A 12805-nucleotide genomic window follows, 5' to 3' on the forward strand; every position below is an offset into this window, starting at 1 on the left:
CCATAAATATAGTTAAATAAAAATGTTTTATGCAATTACTATGTGTTAATTTTACAAAGGAAGAAATAGAGACAAGCATCCAGTGGGATGTTTTCCAGGAAAGTGTAGCCTTTTTTTCTATTTTTATTGGATATTTTATGTATTTATGTTTCAAATGTTATCCTGTTCCCCCCAACCCCCATCCCTCTCTCCCCCTCTCTCTGCTTCTATAAAGATGCTCCCACTCCCACCCACCCACACCCACCTCAACACCTAGGCATTCCCCTACACTTGGAAAACAAGCCTTCACAGAACCAAGGGCTTCTCCATGTAATGCCAGACAATGTCATCCTCTGATACATATGTGACTGGAGCCATGGGTCTCTCCTTGTGTACGCTTAGGTTGGTGGTTTAGTCCCTGAGAGTTAAAGGGGATCTAGTCTGTTGATATTGTTGTTCTTCCTATGGGGTTGCAAACTCCTTCAGCTCCCTTAGTCCTTTCTCTAACTCCTCCATTGGGGTTCCCATGCTCAGTCCAATGCTTAGCTGCAAGCATCCTCATCTGTATCAGTAAGGCTCTGGCAGAGCCTCTCAGTAAACATCCGTATCAGACTCCTGTCAGCAAATGCTTCTTGGCATCAGCAGTAGTGACTGGGTTTAATGGTTGTATATGGGATGGATCCCAGGTGGGGCAGTCTCTGGATAGCCTTTCTTTCAGTACCTGCTCCACTCTTTGTCCCTGTATTTCCTCCCAAGAGTATTTTATTCCCCCTTCTAAGGACTGGAGCATTCACATTTTGGTCTTCCTTCTTCTTGAGCCTCATGTGGACTGAGTTGTTTCTTGGGTATTCTGGGCTTTTGGGCAATATCAGTGAGTGCAAACCATGTGTGTTCTCTGTGATTGGGTTACCTCACTCAGGATATTTTTTCTAATTCCATCCATCTGCCTAAGAATTTCATGTAGTCACTGCTTTTAACAGCTGGGTATACTCTATTGTATAAATGTACCTCATTTTCTGTATCCATTCCTTCGTTCAAGGACATCTGGGTTCTTTCCAGCTTCTGGCTATTATAAATAAGGCTGCAATGAACATAGTGGAGCATGTGTCTTTGTTATATGTTGGAGCATCTTTTGGGTATATGCCCAGGTAGAACTATGTCCAATTTTCTGAGGAACCACCAAACTGATTTTCAGAGTAGTTGTATCAGCTTGCAATCCCACTAACAATGGAAGAGTATTACTTTTTCTCCCCATCCTCACCAGCATCTATCACCTGAGTTTTTGATCTTAGCCATTCTGACTGGTGTGAGGTGGAATCTTAGGGTTGTTTTGATTTGCATTTCCCTGATGACTAAGGATGTTAAACATTTCTTTAGGTGCTTCTCAGTCAGATTCCTCAGTTGAGAATTCTTTGTTTAGCTCTGTACCCCATTTCTAATAGGATTATTTGGTTCTCTGGAGTCTAACTTCTTGAGTTCTTTGCATATATTATATATTAACCCTCTACCAGATGTACAATTAGCAAAGATCATTTCCCAATCTGTTGGTTGCTGTTTTGGCCTATTGACAATGTCCTTTTCCTTACAGAAGCTTTGTAATTTTATGAGGTCCCACTTGTTGATTCTTGATCTTAGAACAAAAGCCATTCGTGTTCTGTTCAGGAAATTTTCCCCTGTGCCTATGTTCCCTTTCTTTTATTGTATGCTTTGTATAAGGTATCTTGTCTGCATGTGTGTCTATGTGCCACATAGGTGCTGCTTTTGTGAATGTCTGCTGGAATTGCAGGTGGTTATCACCATGTGGGTACTGGGAATTAAATCCAGCTAGTCCTTGCAGCATCTTCCTTGCCTTGTGTTACCATTTCTGACTGCATACCTCCAGCCACCAGCCAGGCTACAAACACTGCAAAGATGCTTGAAGCTGCATCTGCTGAAGGACAGCTTCAGTTCTTCCTGTTCTCTGTCTCTGCACCCATGCCTGCTCATCAAGAAAAAAGAAAGGGGGCCAGACGGAGAGCTTGGTGATTAAACATACCTTATGCTCTTCCAGAAGACCAGAGTTTGGTTCTCAGAAGCAGTGTTGGGTAGCACAAACCATCTATAACTCTAATTCCAGGGGACCTAACACCTTCTTCTGGTCTTATGGGCATCCACACCCAAATGGAAAGTACACAGAAAAACACACTTGCAGATACATAATTAAATAAACCTTTTTTGTAAAAAGGGGTCAGACTATCCCTTCCAGTGCACCAGTGGCCTCACCCCAAGCACAAGACAGACATTTTCCATAACATTGTCAGCATTCCCTCTCCCTCTATGCTGCCTCCCACTCCTTCCTCAGTCTTCCTTCAACCCTGACCTCAGCCTCCTACCTCTACATGGTTGCATGCCCTGCTCCTTCCCCAGTTACATTATGTCCAGAGCTCTCTCATCTCTTATTCCTGATTAAGCTCAACATGCTCTGAGAGTTTGCAGGAAGCTGTAGTCTGGTGTGTCCAGAACAGCTGCCATTAAATTACCTCATCTGTGAGGCAGGGTGTACAAGTGAACAGGACCGCTTCCATGAGTTAGTTCTCTCTCTGCCTTGTTCAGATAAGGTCTCTCTCGCTGTTTCTCTTGCACGGCAAACTCTAGGACTAGCTGGTCTAAGAGTTTCCATCTACTTCTCCTTTCTCCAGTTCCCACCCCATCATAAGAACGTCATGTGTGCCACCACATCTGGCTTTTTTTGTGGGCTCTGGAGATCAAGGCTTAATCGATGGCAATATGCTCTTACCCACTGAGACATTTTCTTGGTCCCCATCACTGAGTCACTTTAAGCCATAAGGCTTTTGCACACAATTGCTTGGGTATCTATTATACATCTACTATGTGGAGACCCATATCTGGGTACACTAAGAGTTTGAATGATGGCTTGACACATCAGCATTTAAAGGGACCGACTGAAGAAACTGTTAATGCCTCTGGAATTCTGGGATTCTATGATTTGTTCTGAGCTCTCTGAAAACAAGATACCTTCTTTTTTCATAAATTTCTCCTAGGTTGCATTGTTCACTACCTTCCTTCAAACACATATTATATGTTATTATGATGCTACATAAAACATCACAGCCAAGATTACCATTGCATTTTGTATTATGGAGTCTCAATGTTAGAAAGAAAAATACTTCTGCAATTATGATTCCAACATGGATGGGGGATATTAGTCCTACCTTGGATCTAAAATTACGAACAAAGTTCTTCATTCTCTAGTTATGTTTCTATCACTGAACGTGGTGGGATTCCAACATGGCAGTGACCAAAATCTGGCAAGGAAAGCTTAGAGGTACACTGATTGAATTGGTGTTTTTAGCCTAGTGTTTGAAATCATGAGTTACCACAAAAGAATAAAGATGAACCCAAAGCTCTCCAGAATAACCACAACCACCACAATAAAAATTCAAAACCAAACCACAAGAGTAATGGTTAACCCTCACCAATAACTTATTAACTACAGGTTAATTAACTACAGGTCTCTTCTGCTAAGGAAGAGGAAAACATGCATCTTAGCTCCCTAACTCTCTAACACAAGCATGACTGAGATCAGAAAACAGAAGCTTGGAGAGATTGAGTTTTGTCAGGGGCTGCACAACTGGGACGGAGTAGGCTGAGATCCAAGTCTAGCTTCTCAGCACCATCAGGCCACTGGACTTTACAGGCCTAGTTCCTCTACCACCCATCTTGTTCCTGGAAAAGAAGGACTCTGAGTTCCACTATTAGGAGAGAAAATCTAATGGTAAACACGTGGTTGACACATAAGATAACTAATAAGTTAAACATGGGTGCTGAGCCCGCCATGGAACCGAAAGCAACTATCTTTGTCTTATGTTACCCAATGACGGAGTCATTAACCCATTCCTGTGAGCCACCCGTGTGCCCGCCTGGTCTCTTCTTTCCTTTTCGGTGACATGTATCCAAGCCACCGTGCCAACGCCTTGCTGTATCCCAAGACTAACTGCACCCCTCCTGCTGCCTTGGTGTGAGCACTTGTACAAATGACGCTTCGTCTGAAAATTCATAATATCATTCAAAAATTTACCTCAGTGTTGAAACCTGATCTAGAAGATATAGAAGTTTCTATGAAAAAAATAATAAAGTCATGTATCTGAAATACACTTTCTTGTGCTTCCCAAGTATGCCTGCCTTCTGCCCACCTCCCCACCATGATGTCAGCCGGCAGCAGCAGGTTCATGTACACCTTGACCTCCATGGGAAGTATTAGCATAGCTTTCCCAAACCCAAATGAGTTTTAGATACCCTGTTTTACAGGCACAACACTAAAACTGTCTTAAAAAGCCTCGGGAGGACAACCAGGAGCTGACTCTTAAGCAGAATAAGATATGGGATCTAAGTAAAAGATAAAAAAAAATGTTGGAAGAAGAGGAAAAATATACTGCTTTGGCTGAGCAGAGGAAAACTTAGAAGGTAAAAGAGAATGATAGAGGAAAACACAGAGACAGAAAGGAGAGCGTTGATTAGTGTGTGAGGCACTTTCTTGTCCTTTCTAGTGAAAATCATAAAATGGAAGGGATCACAGACACAGGATGATTGGAAGGTCTCTCAGAAAATTCCAGTATATTCCCCCCTGGAGTCCTCCATCAAGCCCATAAGCCTCACAGGGAGGCTTTCCCATCAAGGCACAAAAGTAGTAGAATTGGCATGGACATATGTGATAGTGGCCTTGTAGAGCAATGTCCTATATGACCCAGGTCTTTAAAGCTATTAATGAGACAATGGAAATCCTGGGAAATGCTAGCTAATCCATCTGAGCCTGGGTCAGGACAGGGTCAGGACTAAGGTCACAGAGAGCATAGCTTCTCACAAGAGGCCAGATATAACCATGCATCAAGGAAGCAACGGTCAACACATTGTGACATGGGCCACCTAATTCAGACATTTTGAGAGAAGGTGATCACAGATCAGGTATCGCTGTCCTTCTGATGCCTGGCTTCTAAGGAAATGTAAGGGAGAAAGGAGAAGGTGAGCATCTTGAGTTAGCTGTGTTCTTCCCCCACAAAAGGTTGAGTTTTGAACTACACTTGGATAAGCCTGGCTGGCTTTGCAGTGTTAACTTACCCAGCATCAAAGGAATGCAAGGCAGAAGAGCTAAGACAAACTCCAATAGAGAAATCAAGCAGCTTAATGTGTTACAAGCTTGAGTTTTAAAGATGGTTAAATATTTAAAGATTCAGCCTCCAACATTTGTTCCCAGTATCGCCAAGCAAAAATGGAAGCCACGTGTGTCATCTGAGGCATAGTCTAGCTGCTTCCGATCTTAAAGCACTAAGTGGAGACAGAATCATCCCATCCACTTGTGGATACTGGGAAATGAGTCCAGGAATTGGCAGTTGTATACAAGGTGCAGCTACTGATGTTCTGAGGCAGCCAGTTCCTGGTTCTCATTTATTTTCACTTATTCTTTCAAAGAAGAAGAAATTTTGCTTTGCTAGTCCCCTTGGGAAACGAGTGCCATCCTCATCTCCAGCATGACTAATGGTTTTATTGCCAAGCAAAGCTAAACTAGGGGGTAGGGGGAATGGTACCCAGGACACCAGAAGAATACCTTCATTACTTGGAAATACATTTTTCTCCCTTTCACAGTATTCTCATGGAGGCTCATAAAACAGCAACCTTTACCCCTACCTTCCACATTTTTCTTTATCTCTTTGATGATCTGCTTTTTTACCACAGAGCAAAGAGTAAAGTGTCTCCACCTGACCTCGTCCTTGGGCTCCCTTCTTGCTGGCATCCACCTACCTTAGCACAAATGCTTCTATATCCCTGCACAGGAACATCTCTCATTCCAGATCGTTACTTTATTTTAGAAAAATAGAAAGTCCACTCAGAATGTAAATGTAAGCCAGCTCCCCATCGCACCTTCAGCACCCATAATGGTGATGTTTGACACGCCCCATTTAGCTCCCATGTATTGGTCTCAACAGTTTTTAAGCCCAGAAGCAGGCAGAAATTTTAATTATACTATCTGATTACTTAACACTAAAAGATCTTGTGTTCTTATTTGAAAAATTGTAGGCTAGAAGAATGGCCGCAAATTCTTTTCCTTGTATCTATATCCTTGTAAAATAGCTTTTTTTCATCCATAGTTAGAGCTGGGGAAGGGGAGTCACCAGGAAACAATGGGCCCATTTGTCCAGCAGATCAAGAATAGAAATGAAATGCGTATTTTAAAAGTATTTTGTCTGACTCTCCTAGATCTTTCTCTACTCATAGAACCCAGCCACTATGAAATCAAGCCCAGACTAGCCATCTGGAGAGCAGAAAACCATATGGAGAGAGGATGTGGCTATTGATCTGGCCATCACAAACCAGTCTACCCTTGCCAGCTCTCCAATCTGAATGCACATTCATGAGCACTCCGAATACAGACCAGCTGAACAGAGTTCAGGCCAGAGGAACCATCAACTCCCAATCTGCAAACTCCTGAGAAGAAAGGCTTCTGTGAAAGCCATTCAACAACAAGCCTGTCACAGGTGACACAGATGGATATGAAGGCGATGAAGTGGCTGGTGTCATCATCTCTGATTGTTTTCTACAACACTGTACTTGAATGGCAGACCAGACCCAGCTGATCAGTTTCTGTCACTGTGTGTCAAAGGATCCTGGCATAGCCTTGCTTCCCACCATCTTTCCAATGTTTGTCAACCTGGAAGCTTTTGTTGTTGTTGTTATTTGATTGTTCGAATATTACTGCTGTTGCCAATACTGCTGCTGATTGCAAATTAAAAACATCTTGGGGGGGGGGGTGGAACTAGAGAAATGGTCATTGGTTAGAGCACTGACTGCTCTTCCAGAGGCCCTGAATTCAATTCCCAGCAACCACATGGTGGCTCATCCATTTATAATGGGATCTGATGCCCTCTTCTGCCATCTGCTGTCGTGCACTCATATACAATAAACAAATAAATAAATCTAAAAAGAAACAAAAACCCTGCCTCTAAAATGATCTGACAAGGAGCAAATTGGGTGATTCATTAAGCCTTTCCTGGCTGGTTTGTGTGTCAACTTGGCACAAGCTGGAGTTATCACAAAGAAAGGAGCCTCCCTTGAGGAAATGCCTCCATGAGATCCAGCTGTAAGGCATTTTCTCAATTAGTGGTCAAGGGGGAGAGGGCCCTTTGTGGTGGTACCATCCCTGGGCTGGTAGTCTTGGGTTCTATAAGAAAGCAAGCTGAGCAAGCCAGCAGAAGCAAGCCAGTAAGCAGCATCCCTCCATGACCTCTGCATCAGCTCCTGCTTCCTGACCTGCTTCAGTTCCAGTCCTGACTTCCTTTGGTGATGAACAGCAATGTGGAAGTGTGAGCTGAATAAACCCTTTCCTCCCCAACTTGCTTCTTGGCCATGATGTTTGTGCAGGAATAGAAACCCTGACTAAGCCAAAGCCCAACGTTCACCACTACAGATATTGTCTAAAAGACCTGCAATGTGTCAACCACTGTCACCATTCTGGAAGAGTTCATAAATGGAAACTTTATCCAGACTCCTAGTCTAGGAAAAACAAAAGCAAAAACAAAAACAAACAACTTTTAGTGCCTTTTGACCACTTGAATAAGAAAGCCCTTGTGTGTTTCTCTACAAGCAGAAATCTGTAGACACCTGGGAGTACATAGAAGTCGTCTGGTATTCCTATGTCAGAAGAATTATAACTGAACTGACTTCCTATTTCCTGCCACTGATACTGTCAGCCTCTAAAATGTGGAGACTTGAGCAAGCTGTGACCTCATTAACTCTAGGACCAAGATAGTACAAAACAAATTAAACTCAGGGAGTCTTAGAGAATTCTGGAGTATTTGTCCTTGAGACAAAGTTCACCCAGCAGATGATGATGCAGTCCTGAGCTCCATGGGTCACAGCTTTAGAGACTTGTTGGCAACAAAACAATGTTGAAGGGGCTGGGGATTTAGCTCAGTGGTAGAGCGCTTGCCTAGGAAGCGCAAGGCCCTGGGTTCGGTCCCCAGCTCCGAAAAAAAAGAACAAAAAAAAAAAAAAAAAAAAAAACAATGTTGAAATGGATTAGCAAAAACGATGTCATCATACCAAGATGAAGCCAAAATTCTGCTTTCTTACTTAGTCAAACAACAGCAGGCTCCTCAATGGAATCTTACATTTCAGCAGAATTTAAATCTACATTTTTTTCAGTTACCAAGTTTTTCTTTAATCGATGTCAATTTTTGTTTGTTTGCAAAATGTGGATGTATTATCTTTTGTTTAAAGGAGGGAAATATTGATGTTTTGCAAAAAAAGAAAGGAGAAAGGAATCATTCTTTTTAAAACTCGTTTGTATATTTGTCTTCAAGAGGAAATCAAATCGGTCCATGACGGGTTATTACAGGTTATATCCCGTTTGTTTCTGTTTCCCTATACATGTCTGCAGAGAGGCCTAGTGACCCTTAACACAATCAGAAAGAAAGAAAATGATTTCAAGTGATTGTCCTAAAGGAATGAGATGATAATAGCTGGAAAACGTGTTCTGGGTCCAGCTTCGCTTTCTTCCTGTTTCTTGGTATTAATGTGACTTGGGGCACATAAAACCGTGTCAGATGGCATTAGTAAGAATGTGGCTAATAAAGTCTATCAGATAAAGGGGCTATAAAGATTTGATGAGATCACACTATATGCCTGACATATAATTGGGGCCCCATAAATACACTGCACCTTCAACCGGCTAATTAGACTCTTTGCATTGTGGGACAATCTACTGGTTCCTTCCTTCCTTCCTCCCTTCCTTCCTTCCTCCCTTCCTTCCTTTCTTTCTTCCCTTCTTTCTTTCTTTCTCCCTTTCTTTCTTTCTTTCTTTCTAGCTCTGGCTTATTTGTAAGTCAAATCCACTGTTCCTCTCAGGAATAAATGCTTTTCCAGTAGCCTCTCCTCTCACGGCTCCTGACTCACAGTGTCACATTCAGGGTTCCCTACCCATCTGTCTTCCTCTCTGGCTAGTTTGTGAGCTTCTGAGGATAAACAGGGTACTTTCACTCACCTCTCTCTTGCCAGGACCCAGCACAGAGGCTGGTCCTTTAATGAATATTTGTGCAATTCAAAGAAAGAACCAACGGGTGGCTACTAACTCCTCCAAATACGTTATAGTCTTTGTTTAATTTCTTCATTAAATTATTTAAATTTCTGGTCCACTTGGACTGTTAATAAAATGCAATGACCCGAGTAACTTGTCAATAATAGAAAATTACTCTTGCTGACTCTGGAAGCTGAGAACTCTAAGATCAAAGTACTCAGAGACTCGGCATCTGATGAGAACGCACTTCCAAGTTCTCGGACAGAGCCGCTTTCCGTTTCTTCACACAGTGTAGTGGGGACAACGTGATCGCTCTCAAGACTCTCTTTTAATCATGAGAATACTGACATCACAGCATAACAAAATCACAGTGCTCCACCAACTAAGGCCATCACTTTGGGTGTCAGGATTTCAGTTCCTAACCTGAACATCGAAAAGGAGTTTTTGTTTGATTGGGAAGTCCAGGTAGAATGCTCCTGGCACAGGGAGAGGTGGGTGTTGTACTCACCCCTTACTCTGCTTCCTTTGGTGATAGAGTGAGCTTCTTCTTGGTGCCCAAATAGTTGGGATTACGCTCAGATTTACATTTTCTTCCTACTAGCCCCAAAGCAAAAAAGGCTTTTCCTTCTCAGTAGAACCCTAAGTATGTCAGAATTGCAAATCTTTGGTCCAAAAGTCTATAGAGAGGCAGGAAGAACATGCATGCTCTAAAAAGGCAGCTGCCCACAGGACACTAGGCATGGCTCCCGGAAGAGGAGATCAATGCTAGCAGGCATTATAGGAGAAGCATGCCTACTACAGATCCCCCACCAGTCTCCAGTCCAACGTGCTCTAGGTCGCTTCCTTGAGTTTTGAGCTTCCACAAATGTTTGCCTCCTTCAGCCCATGTCCGGGTGACCACAGTGCCTGGCACTTTGAGGAAACTCAATAGCTACCTCATGTTTCCACAGACCAGACTATGTTGGGAAAGCCTTGGCCCACAGACCACTCTGTTGAGAAAGCCTTGGCCCAACTCTGCCATCCTCAGTCACATCTTCAATGTTCTCTCTACCCTTGGTGCTAGAGTTTAAAGGCTTCAGGTAAAGACACCGCCATCTTTCTCCACATTTGCAAGACAAACCGAAATACTCGAGTCAGGAAGTGGCGATGCTAAAGCTCACTCGCTCCTGACGCAGGTGCTCATGTCAAGGTATACACGAGTGGCAGGTGTTACTGGCAACCCACCCAAGAGTGCCCACTCTGAGGCTCAGGTTTTTACCAAGTATGGACTCAGTCCCAGCTCCTAGCTGGCATGACATCATTTCTTGGAGAAACCCCCTTACTTTAGTGCAGATGCTTGACGCCACTGACCTTCTCTTGTGAGATTGGTGAACCTGCCCAAGAGCTGCCTCCTAATAAACCTGTCTTTATCTACTTTTAATCTGGTCTGATCTGGCCTATATTTGAGTCACCAAGGAAGACAAAATGCCTATCAGTGGGAATGGGCTTCCTGGTGTGGTGTGAGTATGTCCTGATACTGGGCAGACTGACTCACCCGGCCACAAAGAGTGCCATTCACTTGCAACTTTTCCTCTTGAAGCCCAGTCCAGGAAAAGCCCTGCAGCACCAAGAGGCACAGAGGCTGCTTTGAAGGCATGTGGACCGAAAGAGAAATCAGGGAGGGATCAAGTCAAGTGTGTCTCTCCTTCTCCAGAACTAGCCAGCCAGGAAAGCCTCTGGTCTTCTGGAAGAGGAAGGACATCGAGTCTTATGCCTTATACCTACTGACATCCAACCAGCCAGTCAGTCTTCCCATCCACCCCCTCAATCACACACACATCTCCCGCAGCTCAAAAAACAACCTCTGCACTTGCTGGCGCCTGAATTACAGCTTTGCACCTGGTCTGTTCGTGCATCTCTCGTGCTGCAGTTCTAGCAAAGCAAGCTCCCTTCTCCAGCCACACTTTTTTGCAAACAGTCAGAAGCAACCACTAGAGATGTTGCCACTCTTTGAACCTGGCCCGGAAGGTCCCAACGTGCATCTCTTGTATAGAGAGACAGTGTACGGAAAGAATCTGGAGAGGAAAGGGCAGGGATCTGACCCAGAAAACCAACTTGATGGCAGCTCCCTTTGTCTTCCAGAAAACAAAGTGTGTGAACTGCCAAAGATTTCTGCTGACTCGTGGCTTCTCTGCTTTTTACATCAAGTGCTATTGTTCACTCCTGGGATTTATGGTAATTCTCACTCCCCAAGAGATATCTCTGCAGAATGCCCATAAACCTAGGCTGCACCATTTCATTTCTCCTCACTAATTATTTTCCCTCCCGGTTAGCCATCAGCAATTTTCAAAGTCAGAGGCCATGGCTTAGATACAGTGGGGTGTGAGATCTAAGATCAGGGATTCGGTATACACCTAATTAAGGGTAACTCAGGCAGTGCAGAGATGAGAACCTAGCATGTATAGCAGAGTCCTCTGGGTGCCATGGGAGAGTGGGATAAAGCAAACAGTTGCGCCTAACCTTGAAGAGCTAGCCATTTCCAAAGCTGTCTAGTGAATACGGAATGACCTAGCCATGCAAGCACATTTTAACACAGTTATTTCTTGTTCAAGATACTTCTGACTACATCCAACAGAGTCACCTTGATGAAGTCACAAGGGGGCCATCCCCTTCTATTCTTGGTGTAGGTGAAAGCTAGGCTTCTAACGGCAACTTACTTTGTTTCCCATCAACACACCGGGAAAATCTCCTGAGCCAATGACATCTTCACTTTACATTTTGCTCTCAGGGAGCTCCGTCCCAATAAAAGAAGATATTTTACAGCCTTTGATCCTGATCGCTCCATCCCTGGATTGTGATCTGGGCACTGGGTACCATCATCAGTTTTAGACAGAGACTCTGCATTGTGGTCCTTTCACTGGTTACCACAGCATCACAGCCTCAGACAAAGGCATAGCTACCATCTCAGCTTCTCTTCTCAGGCCTGCCGAAGATGTTCAACACTCTAGAAAACTGACAGCAGTACACACACACACACACACACACACACACACACACACAGAGGGAAGGGGGCTGAGATGATCTAACCTATCAATTTGGGGTAGAAAGGAATTGACGAGAAAAACTTCTCTAGAAAGGGGCTTGAGAGTAGACCAGCTTGTGTGCAGCCAAGAAGGATCCCAGCATTTCAGAGTCCTCTAGAAGTCACCAACAAGTATTTCCTCCCAGTTCCTGAATTGAGATGGGGGTGGAGGGCTGGGGGTGGGGGTGGAAAGAATTGGACTGTTGAAAAGAATAGACACTTTCTTGTCTTTCCTAGTAGTGTTCATGCCTGGTGTGTCATCCCTCTTGACAAATAGCATTCAGTGAACAAACATTTGACATCTAGGGTGGTGTAGAGAGAAACTTGGGTAGTATTGAGCAAGAGAATAAAGCTATTAAGAAGGAGAAGCCTGCCCCCAGAGGGGTGGCAATGCAGGTATGTCTGTCACATGTCAGTAGGTGACAGAAAGAAGTGAGGCTATGTCTATGCTCAGTGTTCAAACCTATGACTATCTGAATAATTAGTAGCCTAACATTCCTTGAAAAAAGGTGAACCTGAGACAACCACCAGCCCAGTGCTTCAGAGACCCAGACAACTTCCAGGGCAGGGAGCAAACCCAAGACTAAACCTGCCTGGGACCATAGGTCTCAAGTGTGAGTGAGTCTGAGGCAGAGGACCCTCACATGAGGACCAGACAAGGAGCTAGTCTGAGATGACCACCAGTCTGCTGCCACACA

At 43.9% G+C, this 12805-nt stretch overlaps 1 non-coding gene across 1 annotated transcript; it reads left to right on the plus strand.

Moving 5' to 3' along the window:
* Positions 1 to 12476: 12476 nt before the first annotated feature.
* On the plus strand, positions 12477 to 12604 carry LOC120098697 (small nucleolar RNA SNORA17). Its single transcript, XR_005497119.1, has one exon. It is a non-coding gene; the product is annotated as a small nucleolar RNA SNORA17 (small nucleolar RNA).
* Positions 12605 to 12805: the final 201 nt, after the last annotated feature.

The sequence above is a fragment of the Rattus norvegicus genome, chromosome 19 (assembly GCF_036323735.1).
Source record: "Rattus norvegicus strain BN/NHsdMcwi chromosome 19, GRCr8, whole genome shotgun sequence".
Classification (NCBI taxonomy): Eukaryota; Metazoa; Chordata; class Mammalia; order Rodentia; family Muridae; genus Rattus; species Rattus norvegicus.